A 12,616-nucleotide genomic window follows, 5' to 3' on the forward strand; every position below is an offset into this window, starting at 1 on the left:
TGGTATACATTAAACAGTTGGAACTGGTTTGTATTTAATCCTGATGGGTAGGAAGCACTCCCCTTTCTGTATGTGGATGTCTATTTGTAAATAAGATAATCTTTTAAAAAATGACTTAAGTTAGTATTTGTCAATCTGGCTGGTAAATTTAAATCACAGTGCTATAGACATACTAAGAAACATGGAAACCAATATCAAATCAGCCAACTATGTATTTGTATTGCTATATATTAAGAGTGCTCTGTGGTTTTGGGTGAGCATCACAGCCTGAATTACTGAAAACAACGCAGCCACCTGTTGTGAAATTGGGGTGTGAGTAAGCCCACACGAGAGCCCAGCCCAGTCCTGCAGGCTCAGCGCAGACCCATTCTACCTGCGTTTACGATGAGGTCGCTGGCTGCTCACTGTGGCCCGACCAGGCTTCTGGTGGCCTCTGACTGGGCAGTAAGTGACGTCCTCCGGCCCCTGTCACCCCTGTGGACTGTGACACTTGGGCGTCAGAGAGCTGACTGCCTGTTCTCTGCAGAGGATGAGGTGTAACTGATCGGACATGACGGGCTCTTTTTTCTTTTTAAGATTTTAGAATGTTGCTGGTTCCTTTACTTCCGGCTATGCCGGCTGCGTTGCTGCGTGGCCTTCTCTTTCGTTGCGGTCTGCGCGCCTCTCACTGTGGGGGCTGCTCTGGCTGTGGAGTGCGGGCTCCAGGGTGTGTGGGTCTCAGCAGCTGCAGTCCCTGGGCTCCGGGGCACAAGCCCAGAAGTCGTGGCGCTCGGGCCCAGCTGCCCCGCGGTGCGCGGGATCTTCAGGACCAGGGACTGAACCTGTGTCCCCTGCACTGGCAGGCTCCACCGAGCCATCAGTGAAGCCCACGAAGGACTCCCGAAGTGAGGCTTGGTCTCAGCAAGTGGTTATTACCACTCAAGAAAGTCAAGTCCCTTCCCACCTCCTGAGAGGACACTTCCAGCATTGTTAACACTGATTTTTTTTTTTTTTAATGTTTTGCGATTTCTGTGGCATCTACATTTGAAACCAAACTGACGACTCTTGGGTCTCACGTAGCACGGCTCCCACCCGTAAGCTGGCAGCGTCCACGGGGCTGCAGGCCGTGCAGATCCAGGCGTGGGCCGGGGCCACGTAGCAGGGGCTCGGGCAGCCCTCGGTCCTCTTCCGTGTCGGGGACCAGGTCCAGCTCAGGCTGTCTCGGGAGGACCAGCGAGCGGACGGTGTGCGCTGCGTGCCCGCGGGGTCCGTGCAGTGGAGACACAGGGCGCGGGTGTGACACAGGTGAGCGCAGCCTGGTGCCCTGAGAGCCTGTGTGTCTCCCTCCCCGCTCTGTCTTCCCTCCTCCTGTGCTTCCCCTGCTGAGCCCTGGAGGCCGGACTCGAGCGTCCCGGTCTGAGGGAGCAGCCCTCGGAGCAGGGGTGGCCTCAACAGCGCACATCCCGCGGGGCTGCCGGCCAGACAGAGGTGTTTGAGCCGAACACTGAGAACGGATCGTGGTGTTTACAGATGGCTTAGAGTGGCCGCCGAGGCGTCCGTGCACTGCAGAAAGAGACGGAGGCGGTCCTGGAGAATCGCTGGAACCACAGGAAAAGCCATTTGCAAGTGAGATTCTGGAAGTTAAGCCAGCGAATGTTTGAATTAGGGAAGCCAAAAGCAGATGATGATGAATATGGAAGGATTATGGGTAGACACCAAAGGCCTGTGTGAGACCCTTGGGAAAGTTAATGAAACCTTTAAGTATTTTTAAAAATGGTTCACATATTTTCATTAATGGTCCTGTGAAGTGCAAAATGTTTTGTCAAAGAAATTACAAACCAGAAAAAAAAAAAAAGCCTGCTATACATTTTGGTGATACTAAGGGGGAAAAAAAGTACAATTATTGTTTAAATTTTATTATAAGACACATTGCAAATTTTTTTCAAATGGCATTTTCCCCAAAATTTAGTTTGAGCCAAAGCTTTTTTTTTTTCCTGTTTATCATGGGGCTTTGCTCCCCTTTTTCATTGGCTTAGATTCAGGTGAGGACCCAGGAGTCATCAACTGCTTAGATCCAAGCCAGCCTCCTCCACTTATGGCAGGAGCAACTTTGGCAAGTCCTGTCATCTCTCTGAGCCTTGGTTTTCTCACCTGTGAGATGGGATGATGACTGTCTTCACTTAAGGGCCTGTGAGCTTGGGAGGAAGTCCTGTAAGTAGGGTCATTAGCGCAGGTTACGCCACTCCTGCTGAGCGTGCATCTGGAGAAGGGGTGCCCATCTGTGGCCACCTCACATTCAAATGCGATAATCATGAAGGAATGGGGGAGACTCATGAAGGGAGAGGTGACAGCTTGTCTTTCCCGAAGAAGTTAGAGAAGTTCAGCTTTCAGACCTTGCTAAGGGGTGATTAAGGTAGACGAGGTGTGGTGAAGTGTCAGTAATTTCCAGAATACCAGAGACCCCGTACTGGTGGGAAGTGTCCTGTACTTGTTTATTTTCAATTCCCAGAGTTCAATTAGAGACCAAACTCTGAGCAGAAACGATTCTTCTAGAGAAAGGCCTTAAAGCCATATTACTCTCCTGTGCTCATCTTTTGCAGAGGAAAACTCTTTCTGTAGAAAATACTGGTGGTAGAGAAAGAAAAGGAAGGTGGGGAAGGAGCCTCAGGGAGCAGGCAGAGGAAGCAGAGCCTTGCGTGCAGCCAGCCGATGACGACTCCGGGCTCGGTGGAGGCCTCTGGCCTGGGCGTCCGCAGTTCCGAGGCCTCGTGGCAGCCGGCCGCCCGCCCACCCGCCCGTGAGGGGCGCGGAGAGCCCGCGGCACACAGCTCGGCTCCTGAGGCTGCAGCCCCGGCCTGAGGGCGAGGGGCGCTGGGGGCTTTGCCGGAGCCCTGACGTCCTATCCGGTTGGTCGGACACTCGCCCATGCGCGCGGTACGTGGTGCCGGCTTAGCCTGCGCACAGATGCGGGGTGGGGCTGGCGGCGCTCCTCGCTGGAAGCCGAGACGCACAGCTGGTCTGACCCAGGAAGGGTGAGGGTGGCACCGGCTTCGTGCTTTTAAAACAGGAAGAAGCCTATGAGTCTGGGGCCTGAGGACCTGAGAGCACTCCCGTGGGGCTCAGATGCCGTACTGATGCTAGGAACTGGGGAGGGGCCTCTCCCCCACGTGCGTGGGGGCACCGTCCTGGGGGCGGACGTGTTGCCCCTGGAGCCTTGGGACCAGCCAAGCCCTGGGGCCGGGTGTGGTGCCCGTGGTTCCTCCCTCAAGCTGTTTAGTGCCAGGACGGTGAGAACTCCAGACAGGAGGCTTTGCGAACATTCAGCATTTCCCATAGGGTCAGCAGAAGTCAGCCCAGCTGCTTCTCCGACCTTGGTAGTTACCGGCTGATGGACTCCTGGGCTTCCGGTCCTGGGTCCCTTCAGGAAGTTAGAGCTCAGGCTCAATCTTCGCTGTCTTCCTACAGCCCCGGCTGAATGGACACTTCAGGTGTTGTTACAGAGACATTCATGGTCTGCATGGACCCGAATGATGGGTCACATCAAAACTCCCAGAGTGGGCCAAAGTTGATGTTGAAGAAGGCTTATTTCTGCCAGAATAGGCGTATCATTGCAATAACACTTGCTGAATATCTGGTAAGTTTGGAGTGTCTGAAAAGGCACCAAAGAGGATGTGCGGAAGGATAAGTAGCCCACAATGGCCGCAATCTAGGAAGTGCGACCACAGCCCGACCACGGAGAGCACTTCCTGGCGGTGAGGAAGGTGGGTGCTCAGCATCGTCTTACCAGTGGAAAAGGGGAAGCCGCTGTGCCCACACGACGTTGAGGAGGCTGCGGTGAAGTCCACAGGAAACGTCTCAGCCCGGCCCCAGGTCCGCCTTAAAACCCTAACAATGGATTTGTGCAGAAGAAGAAACCTCGTAAAGGAAGAGGGAGGCGATCCTCTGAGGAGCTGTGAGGTTTCTGTTGGAGGAAGACGGGCTGGACGTGGCTGCGAACCTCAGTGTGGATGTGCGCCCGCGTGCACGGCCCTGGGGCAGCGCATGCAGGAGGTCCCGGTGGACGATTCAGCTGAAGTGTTTCCTAAGCCTGCAGACACGACGTCTCCTTGTAAGCAAGAAAATCAGGCAGGAACTGAAAATATCCTTAAAAACGAGTATCATCTATTCTGCTGGACCAGCCGACTCAATGGACTTGAATCTGAGCAAACTTTGGGAGATAGTGAAGGACAGAGGAGCCTGGCAGGCTGCTGTCCACGGGGTCACAGAATCGGATGTGACTTAGTGACTGGACAGCAAACTTCTGGACCCAGCACAGTCACGCGCTATTAATAATACCCCATATAGGAAAAAATGACACATAAATGCCCCTCTCACTGTGAAAGACGCAGGCAGATGCTGCTAGTTATTTAAGTCCGATGGTTGTGAACGTGAACTTGCTTCCTGGAACGGGCACTCAGGAGTGGAGTGGCCACGTCCGCGGGAGTGGACGGCCCCTGCCCCAGGGCTCGGCAGCCTTCACTCTGGGCCTGGCCTGCAGTGTGGAGGTGTCACTTGCAGGCCATTGTTTGCTGGGGCCCACGTTTGCTCACTTTTCTGGGACAGGAACTGGATCCCAAGCACCAAGGGAGATGACCCCAGAAGGGGACGCCGTGGCCTCCACGTGTGGACCTTTGTCTTGTCCCTGTTTCCCATCAGATGAAGGATTTGAAGCACAGCCTTTGGGAGATTTTCTCACGTTGCAGTCTCTGCACTGGAATGCCTGTAAGCAGATGCTGACTTTTTAAGTTACCTTGAACGTGAAATTTCTGTGAAGTGGCCGTGCTCTGCTTCTCAGTGGTCAGGACGGTTCTGAGTCGAGATGGAAGATGAAGGACCTGAATCCCCACAGTTGTGAGTGAGCCTGGCCAGGAAGAAGCACTGCCTTCCTGATGTAGCAGGTGCCCCGCCCTGGATGCGCCCAAACGCGACCCAGGCCCACCGGAGATCAGTCGTCTTTTAACATTAGCAAATCATTTCAATAGAAAGAGTGGGTTTCAAAGGATGGTGTGCAAGTCCCTGTGTGGCCCCCAGGTGTGCTTCCTCCTGGGAACACTGCGTCTCCAGGGCAGCTGCCCCGAGGGTTGAGTGCCCAGGACAGCCCAGGACAGGAGGGTGAGCACACAGGCACGTGAGGGGCCGGCTCCCCGACAAGGGCAGCGCGCCCTGGAGCAAACAGCAGAGCAGCCCGCACCTCTCTCCTCAGCCCACATTTATGACCAGCTGCCCGGAGGTGGCAGCTCACGCCGTGAATGGGCCTCTTGTCCGCCGGGTCCCTGCAGTCAGACGCTGTTGCTCTTGGCCGGGCTCGCAGCACAGGAGGTACGGGCCCTCTGATCTCCGCGGTCTGCACCGCTGGCTGTGACCTTCCTGCGTCTCCTCTTTCTCCACCCAGTCTGCACCGCGCCCGGCCCAGGCCCTGCCCGGCGGGGCGGCCGGAATCCCTGCGGGGTGGGACGTGGGCTCGGCGGAGGTCGCCAGGGGTTCAAGGAACATTGGAACGATTTCTGTTTGCCGAAGAACGTCGTCCAAGTTGTCTCTGTGCTTTATCTAATTCCAAAAAGCCTCTGAATCAAGCGCTTTTGGATGCAGTGCTGGGCAGCGGGGTAGAATTTTATTGGAGGCACCGTGGTCGCTTCTCCTCCTGCCTGGTGCCGATGGGGGCGGCTCTCACGGGTTTGTGTGTGTGCTCACGCAGCCCCGGGCACGGGCAGGCGGCCCGCTGCAGTCCCCCACGCTCAGAGCTGCAGGGCCTGCGGCAAGTGCTTGGCCAGAGAAGAGATGACTTGTCTCATGAATGACAGAAGAGCTGTCCCAGGGCCCCCGGGGCTCCCTGGTGCTTCTTCCCTTAGAGCCGCTCAGTCTCCCCATGGTGTCCGCTGTTGCATTTTTGAAAAGGTTTGTTGAAGTGATGCACTGTGGGAGAGAATGTATTTTAACAGATAATCTAGTTCTTTAATTTTACTGAGTGTGCTATCTTCACGTCTTACAGTTTAATGCTGGAAATTTAAGGTGTGTGTTTTGTCAATTTTGTCAGTTCTCCTTTTCCTTCAAGTTTTGTCTTAAAGGTATTTGACTTGGAGGGTGTTATGTGGTTGCTTTGTTAGATGAGATTAGAAAGTTTAATAGAACAAAGGCTTGGATGTCTGCACACACACACGCAAGGATCAGACACGGGAACAGAGCCAGGGACGCGGGGTCTGGCTTGGGTTCCCCTCTGAGCCCGAGTGTCCTGCTCCCCAGCTTCTCAGAGGGTCCTGGTCATCAGGCCTCATGGGAGGTGAGGCCTGGCAAGAGGGGAAGGCCCAGAGAAACAGGGTCCTCTTGGATTTCATGAGTTTGCCTGTGCATGAAAAAATCATTACAGATAAGTGTATTTGAGCCAGAGAAATCGTGTGAGCAAGATAGACAAATTTCAGGTTTTTACGTATTTTTTATATACAGGTAGTCAATGTACAGACATACTCCATGCAAAATAAAACAGTAAAATCAAAGTTTTCTGAATGTGTAAAGTGAAAATAAATATGCCCAGCGTGGCGTGGTTGCTCACATTGTACTGAGATGTGCAGGGCAAGCGGGTTTCTTCCTGCAGGTCTGTCTGGCCTTGCTGGCAGCCCCGCCCACTGGCAGGCAGGGACCGTGAGGGTCAGCAAGGTGCCCGCTGGTTCCATCCACCCAGTGGGATGTGGTGACCCGGGAGGCCTCTCACCACCCAGCCTCTCGGCGGGGGGTGGCGGGGGTGGGCTCAGTCTGGGCCTTCCCGTGAAAGTGGGGACAGAACGCTGTGCCCCTGGGGCTGGGGGAGGTGAGAGGAGACGGCAGGGCGGTGTCTCTGTGCAGACCCTCTCTAGACGTGACCGTCCTTGTTAGACGTGTCCCCTGGCTTCCAGCGGATTACTGCTGACAGAGAACTGGGAGCGCCATCAGTGCAGAATGAAGCCAGTGAGTCAGAGTCCGCAGAGGGGACGAGAGAGATCAGTCACCGGTGAGCTCGAGGTGTGAGAGCCGTCCAATCAGAATATAGAGCTCCAGGGTGTGTTTGATGAAAAGTCGTAATGAAAGAAGCAAAATCAGAATGTGAAAAATACCCAGGTAGATCTGCAAAAGGAGCAGAGAGAACTTTAGATATAAAAGGTTATTTAAAGAAGAATTAAATGTTTGACTTAAATTCTAGACGCTGAGGAGAATGACATGGATCTAAGGAAGTTACTCCGCATATTGCAGACAAAGGCAGAAGGAGGAAAATTATTTTAAAAAGAAGTGAAGAGATTGTAAGGTAACACGGGAAGGTCTCACATTCTTTCCCAGAAGGAAACAGAAAGAAGAAAATAGGGTGAAGAGGAGGCAGCACGCGCGGAGGTCCGCGCGTTACTCAGACGCAGGAAGACACCGTGTGCACGGAGCAGAAACCACGCTTAGACGCCTGGACTCGACCCCGGGAGCTGAAGACAGAGGGGGCGTCTTTGGTCTCCCCAGAGGAGCAAGGGGAAGGACCGCCCTGCTGACCGAGCTCTCATCCAGGACAGAGCCGGAGCCGGAAGGCTGTGTGCTAGCGCCCCCAGTGCTGACGGGCAACCTTCAGCTCGGGGCTCTCAGGACTCTCGGAATCAAGCCAGACAGTTTCTCCACTTTAAAGGAACTTCTAAGGAATGCATTTTAAGAAGAAAGGAAAGTATGCCAGAAGAAAGATTCAAGAAGGTAGGATGAGAAGGAAAATTGGTACAGACGGGAAGATGCACAGCCTTTCCAATCCAGAATTATAAACAGACCTGTCTTCTCTGAAAAGAGGCCCGGGGAGCTATTGAGAGCAATCGAGCACCCAGCAGAGGAACGCTGAGAGGAAACTGACTTGATCGCGCCCGGCCTATTCCAGCTGGAGGCCCTGTTTGGCACTCTTGCTCATGAAGGATCACCCTTACAGTGGCTCGGCAGTCAGGAATGTGCCTGCAGTGCAGGAGACACAGGTTCCGTCCCCGGGTCGGGAAGGTCCCCTGGAAGAGGAAATGGCAACCCACTCCAGTGTTCTTGCCTGGAGAATCCCGTGGACGGAGGAGCCAGGCCAGCTATGGTCCACAGGGTTGCACAGAGTCAGATATGACTGAGTGACTTAGGACACACTGATAAAAGGGACAGAATTACGAGTGACTCCCAGGGCATGTGGCCCTGCTCCCTGGACCTCTCTGGAAGCCTCGCCCTTTGCCTCCAGTTGGAAATCAGAGCTGAAGCTCTTTCCGGGGCCTCAGGTGACGCCCCACCCACTCCCAGCCTGACCCCTCGGGGCCCACCTGTGACCCAGGCGGTGTGTGAGACTCAGCTTTGAAATTCAGTGAATCGTCATCATATTTTATCCAGCATAGTTTGGCATTTTTTAACGGGGTGGTTTTCTTGTCTGCTATTTGCCAAAGTAAAAGTTCTGAACTTTTCATTCTGTCAATGCTAGAAAAGCTCCTGATCTCAATCTCAGTTAGTATTTGGACTAAAACCCATTTTGATTGGTTTCCTTCTTATTAGTATACATTTTTGTGTGTATTCTGTTTTTCCTTGGCTAATGAATTTACCTTGAAAAAGTAACCTACAACATACAACATAAGAGATGGCTATTGGTGCTTTTGGAGTGTCAGTCCACCTGCCTGCCTCTGGCTGTTTATTTAGATCTATTCTCATTCTCAGACTTCCAGAATCAGAGAATTAAGGGACTTAGTCATGAACAAACTAAGAAATCTGGACTTCTCATCGAGGTTTAATTACAGGTACCATTAACTTTGTAATGTAACAGTTGTAATAATAGGTGACACTTACTGAGAATTCCTTAATCACATTTACCTGGGTTTTCTGAAACAGCAGACCTGCATGGTAAGTCCTGTTATGATCCCTGTTTTACAAACTAAGACCTGACGACCCTGACTCCTTCTGTGCCTGTGATGGTTCACAGTCTGCAGTGCCGGGTCCCCGGGTGGGTGCCCGAGGCTTGGCCTGGCAGCTGTGCCTGCCCTGCTGGTGTTCAGAGCGCCACGTGGTCTGGGTGGCAGAGCCTGTGGCCAGCAGCCTCCGGTCGGTTCCCTGGGCCGACTTTCCGTCTCTTGGTCTTCATCCTGGCTGAGGTATTGCAGTTTAAGGCTGCTGGAAATCAAGCGCGCATGTGAATGCTCACAGGAGCTCCATTCCCTGCGTGCTGTGCCACACGCCACACCGGCAACCCGTCCCGGCGGGACGCCTCCTGCGCCGGGGGCGGGCTGGTGCCAGCAGCACTGGCAGGAGCCGGGGCGGCTCAGCCCGGGCCCTGGGCCTCTCCTCCTTCGTCTGCACGCCGGGCCTGGCTGGACAGAGTGCCCGCCAAGGCCTCAGCCCTCAGGTGAAGTGATTTTGTATAGTTCTCTCCAAAAAACAAGAAGCTTGTGTAATGAGTGGAAATGAAGCGCATGCGCATGCTCAGCCGCTCAGGCGTGTCCAACTCTCCGTGACCACATGGACTGTGGCCCACCGGGCTCCTCTGTCCATGGGATTTCCCAGGCAAGAGTTCTGTCTCCTCATCCAGGGGATCTTCCCGACCCAGGGATCGAACCGTGTCTCCTGCGTTACAGGCAGATTCTTTACCACTGAGACCTAGGCACTCAGCTCTATGGGAAGAACAAATTGAAAAAAAAAAAAAAATCACTTTCCTCTCCCAGGAATTAACTAGTGAAACATGGTGGCAATAAAAATGTTGAAAATGAATCTGAAAATGAAATCATGAGAAGTTACACTTATAATAGCATCGTAGGGAGTAAGCTACTTAGAAACAAATTTAACAAAAGGTGGAAAATGTATTCTCTAGAAACTACTCAACATTGCTGAAAGCAACTGGACAAGCCCCAGATCAGGGGAAGCGCCCTCCCACCGTCTGAGGAGCAGGAAGACGATGTGCTGTCAGAAAGGACAGCTCCCCCGCCCCACCCCCCGCCCCGATCTGCACGGTCAACACCATTGCTGCAAAGTCGGGCCCCTTTCTCGCAGAATCAACAGACTGGTCCTTAAAATTCACGCAGAAATTCAAGGGACTGAGAAAAAGTAAAACAGAGAGAACAGTCGGAAGACTCGCACTTCCTGGCTGTGACGCTTCCCACAGACCTGTACTGGTCACATGCGTGGCTGTCACATGCCAGCAGGTGTTAGGTCCGTATGAACAGGACTGAAGGTCAGTGATAAGCCCGTGTGTCCATGGTCAATCGACTTTCAGCAGAAGGTGAAAGGCCATTCAGATGGGAGAAAGAATAGCCTTTCCAGCACACACGCTGTACCAAGGCTGCCCTATAGCCACACGCAAGGGCTAAAGCTGGGCCCTTTTCTTCTCACCATACACAGATGAACTGGAACCAGGCCAGATACCTACATGTAAGAACCAAATCAACACAAGGTGTTAAACATACAGGAGAAAATCTTCAAGACTGTTCTTGCGTTGGCAAAGCCCTTTTGGATATGACACCAAAAGCTCACACAGTCAAAAAAAAAGAAAAAAATAGACAAATTGAACTTCACAAAAACTAAAAAAATAATTGTGTGTGAAAGGACATCATCAAGAAAATTGAAATATAACTTATACAGTGAGAGAAAATGTTTGTAAGTCATGTCTGATAAAGGTTTTGGACCCATAATATATAAAGAACTCTTACAACTCAAGATTAAAAAGACCAGTGACATCGTCCTTTAAAAATTGGACAAAAAAACCTGCTTAGACATATCTCCAAAGAAGACATACCAGTGGCTGGTAAGTACATGAAAATGCAGGTGCTTAATGTCATTAGTTGTCAGAGAAATGCAAATCAAAACCCCAAGGAGATAACACTTAAGTACCCGCGAGGATGACTGTCACTAAAAAGGTAAAACCATACAGTTGTTGAGGAGGATGTGGAGGAGTGAGAACCCAGTCGCTGTTGGTGAGATGCAGCTGGCGAACGGCTGTGCCGGAACCTGGCGGCTGATCAACGGGTTTACCACTGAGCGAGCGCTGCATCGCTCCAGGCCTGTCTGACTCTGTACAGCCCTGTGGACTGCAGCCCGCCAGGCTCCTCTGACCATGGGATTTCCCAGGCCAGAGACCTGGAGCGGGCTGCCATTTCCTCCTCCAGGGCACCTTCCCGACCCAGGGAGTGAACCTGCGTCTCCTGCATTGCAGGCAGAGTCTTTAGTGCTCAGCCGCCAGGGAGGCTCCATGGAGCTGACCTGGGACCCAGTGATTCCAGGAGAAATGCACACTTGATCCCCACGCAGAAAGGTGTGCACCCGCGTTCACTGGAGCACCGTTCACAATAGCCAAGAGATGGCAACAGTCTAGTGGCCGTGTGCTGATTGACGGATACAGAAATGAGGTGTGTCCTTGTCCATTTGGCCACAAAGAAGGAAGTACTAAGTCATGTCATGTAGGTGAGTTGACATCACAAATTTACCCAGGGAACTTCAGGATAATAGCATGGTCCTGACACTAAAACACAAAGATAGACATCAAGCCTAAATTTAATTGTCACTTTAAATTAATAGTAAATTAAAAGTTGCTAATTGGTAGTAGATTGAAAAGGATCATGCCTGGTAAATACTTTGTATTCAAAGGCTCTTTTTGGAAGGAGCCCTTATGTGTATTATAAAGTGCCCTGCAAAGTTGAAGCTGGATTTCTTAAAGCACTCTACTAACAGCCAAGGGAGGCTGAAAATTCAGATTCTCACTGTCACTCGTGGTAGGGCATTGGTATAAATGCATCTGCCAAGTTTGTGCAGTGAATCTGCTGTGCGTTTGAATGTGTGCTGGGCTCTTCTTGCCAAAGTTGAGAAAACCTATTTGTAAGAATCCCCCTTATCTCTGTGTCAGTTTGTCTAGAAGCCCACGCTTTTGTCATAACACTCACCTCCCTGTTTCTTCTGCAGAAGAACAAAGCTAAAGTTACTGAAATGTGATAAATTATGATGGCAATCTGTCTAAACTGTGTGACGCCACCACTGACCAGCTCACGTGCCTGTTAATTACCTTGAGATTTTGGTAGCTTTGTGATAACCTTACTTAGATGCGGGGGCATAGATAAAGCTGCCTCAGAAGTGCCTTTTAATTTTCTCCTGCTTTGTGATCTTTTAATAGTGGATAGAGGCTTTCATTAAAGACCAGAGAACATTAAAACAGTTTCACTCCTTTCGGGTATGATACCTTTCATCTGATCATTTCAAAATATTTATAGTGAATTCAGAAATGCTGTCCTGCAGATAACGCTTGGGTGACTCTAGAAGGCGACACTGTAGTCAGCACAGAGTCCTGGAAGTTCAGACTCAGCCCTGGATAGCCACCACTGTTGTTGTTCAGTCACTCAGTCGTGTCTGACTCTGTGACCCCGTGGCCTGCAGCTCACCAGGCTTCCCTGTCCTTCACCATCTCCCGGAGTTTGCCCAAGTTCCTGTCCATTGAGTCAGTGATGCCATCCAACCATCTCATCCTCTGTTGCCCTCTTCTCCTGCCCTCAGTCTTTTCTTTCCCACCATCAGGGACTTTTCCAATGAGCTGGCTCTTTACATCAGGTGGCCAAAGTATTGGAGTTTCAGCTTCATCATCAGTTCTTCCAAAGAATATTCAGGGTTGATTTCC

General features: G+C 51.8%; 1 protein-coding gene across 2 annotated transcripts in view; it reads left to right on the forward strand.

Annotated features, from left to right (window-relative positions):
- Positions 1-12,616, forward strand: part of GMDS (GDP-mannose 4,6-dehydratase) — a 425,568-nt gene that overhangs the window by 188,203 nt on the left and 224,749 nt on the right. The window lies entirely within an intron of this gene.

Source organism: Cervus elaphus, chromosome 7, assembly GCF_910594005.1.
Source record: "Cervus elaphus chromosome 7, mCerEla1.1, whole genome shotgun sequence".
NCBI lineage: Eukaryota > Metazoa > Chordata > Mammalia > Artiodactyla > Cervidae > Cervus > Cervus elaphus.